The sequence below is a fragment of the Ambystoma mexicanum genome, chromosome 4q, assembly GCF_040938575.1.
Source record: "Ambystoma mexicanum isolate Mex_15411 chromosome 4q, UKY_AmexF1_1, whole genome shotgun sequence".
NCBI lineage: Eukaryota > Metazoa > Chordata > Amphibia > Caudata > Ambystomatidae > Ambystoma > Ambystoma mexicanum.
The window spans coordinates 317365631-317367947 of NC_090928.1; the positions used below are offsets into that span (position 1 = coordinate 317365631).

General features: G+C 37.6%; 1 long non-coding RNA gene across 1 annotated transcript; it reads right to left on the minus strand.

Moving 5' to 3' along the window:
* Positions 1–530: 530 nt before the first annotated feature.
* LOC138468512 (uncharacterized) lies at positions 531–1174 on the minus strand. The gene is made up of 2 exons (XR_011268292.1): positions 928–1174; positions 531–840 (listed from the first exon to the last, which is right to left on the minus strand). It is a non-coding gene; the product is annotated as an uncharacterized lncRNA (long non-coding RNA).
* Positions 1175–2317: the final 1143 nt, after the last annotated feature.

The window sequence follows — 2317 nt, forward strand, 5'->3', positions numbered from 1 at the left end:
TCTCCAATTGTGTAATAAGTTTCTCTGGACTAGTCGTTGTTGGTGTGGTTGTTTCGATTTCCTTCAAAAGCCCTAAAATTCGTGTGGCTTCCTCTTCATTAAATGCCAAAGTTGTGGCGTGTTTTTCTGTAATTGCATTGATCTTTGAAAAAGACATCCCTTAGGGAGGCGGAGGTGATTGTTAGTATTTCTATTGGGTGCTGCTATGGCTGTTGTGTCACTCCCTAAGCATTTTTAGGGGGGCAGAGAGCAAGAATCCAATATTTGTGTTGCCTAGCGCACACCTAGGTTTAAGGTTTTTTTACAAGATTTGTTGAAAATTTACGGGGTGCCGGGGAGAATAACAACCTTGACACTGGGTTGTTTTAACCTAGGTAAATCCAACAGATTGTCCACAAGATTGTGGAACTCTCCCGTCCCCTGCACACCCTTTATACTGTAGAAACAGTCAATATTTCTATACAATGGTAATATTCAGTTTCTTTCAGAAAAAAGAAGAAATTAATGAGAGAAGCTAATTCATGACACTATTATAATAAAACAGAATGATGGGGACCATCGGTTTTAATTGAATTTTAAATTAATTGTTACAGATATGAATTTCAATTCATTCATCATCCAGTCTTTGTAAACATAATAACATAAATGTGTTCATTTTGAGGTTACATTCAATATTATAATACAAGGGCATACAAGGTACTCATCACACTTTCTATACAATAGGCTTTTCACATGATATATCCAAAGAAAGTAATGATGAATATTTTCTCGACGCGTTTCGGGGTGTCCCCTTCTTCAGGAATTGATAGCCCTCTTCATTGCCGTTAATCTTTGTTTCGTCTATAATGTATGATACAATGATCAGATTTTAGATTCTCACTGATAACTGTCATTTAACTCTTGGGAGAAATTTTTAATAATAATCACCTGGATGTTCAATGTGGAATATCCTAACTGGATTTATTATCAATAGCAATATCAGCCCAATAATGGTTATACAACCTGTAGATGTGATAAAAAGACAATAGGGAAAGCTCAATTAAAAACGGGATCTTAATTCATGAAGGAAAATCTAGTCATGTAATATCTAAGAAAAAATATTACCTTTCGGTATTTCTGTAAAAAGCTACTACATCCATGGAATGGGTCGCTGTGGTATGTAGAGAGTCCTCAGGTACGGAGGTAATGCAGTAATGGGCGATTCCTCCACTCGTGTCTGTAAAAACGCGTATATATACTATATAAGATATAAGAAAACAATTGGGTGGGATAATTCTGTAGAGAGTATTCTGTGAAGGCCTCTAGGCTCATGGTATGCAATTGGGGAGCTGTTTGCAAAGGATTCTCTTACCTCCTTCCTGAGAAGATGGCCGGTGCTGTAGCTCGAACCGTTCTACACGGTTTTCACTAAAGATGGCCACTATTTACATTATGACGTCATCACGTCGAAGCGTGACGACGTCACTATGTTTAGAACGTCAACGTGTGACGGGAAAACAGACGTCATACGGGCATATTTTAGAAAACAATGTGTGATTAACCAATAGTATATAGGTGTATATCTATACTGGTGCAGGGAGTTTGAGTCAAATGAAATAAAGGTGAAAAGAGTCGGAAGATAAATGTGAGGAGTGTCTCATGTAACTTCTGGGAAATCTATTGTTTACCACGGACAAAAGTTAATCAAATATTGGACATCCGTGTGTTTACTATTTCAAGAGAAGCATGCTCACATTCTATGGTCTGTAACTTAATACATCCTATGTCAGTAAAAAATCATCCTAAGTGAACTGAACAAATTCAAAAATGTATTTAACAGCAATTGATATTGTATCCACACTGGGTTTCTGATTGGGTCAGGGGAAACAGTATTTAGTTACAAAAATGAGGCTAAACTGTAATCTTCGTTCATCCCATTGGGAGCTAGACTGTTTAGTCTCTCTATCCAGAAGATTTCCCTCTGGTTCATACGTCTGGCATGATTGCCACCTCTTGGGGCTCTGTTCACAATTTCCAAAATCACAACCTTTAGTTGAGAAATATTATGTTTCTTTATGGAAAAATGTCTTGCTACAGGTGAGTTAACACTGTTGGTACGTATGTTACTTTTGTGTTCATTCCAGCGCTCCTTGGCTTTCCTTTGTGTCTGTCCAACATAGTAAATGCCGCATGGGCAGCTTAAACCATAAATGATTGATTTCGTGTCACAAGTGGCAAAATCCTTAAGTGGGATTTTTTGGCCATTTGATGGGTGTCTTACATAGCTTCCCTTCATTATGCTGTTACAATTGCCACAACTGAGACAAGCAAACATACC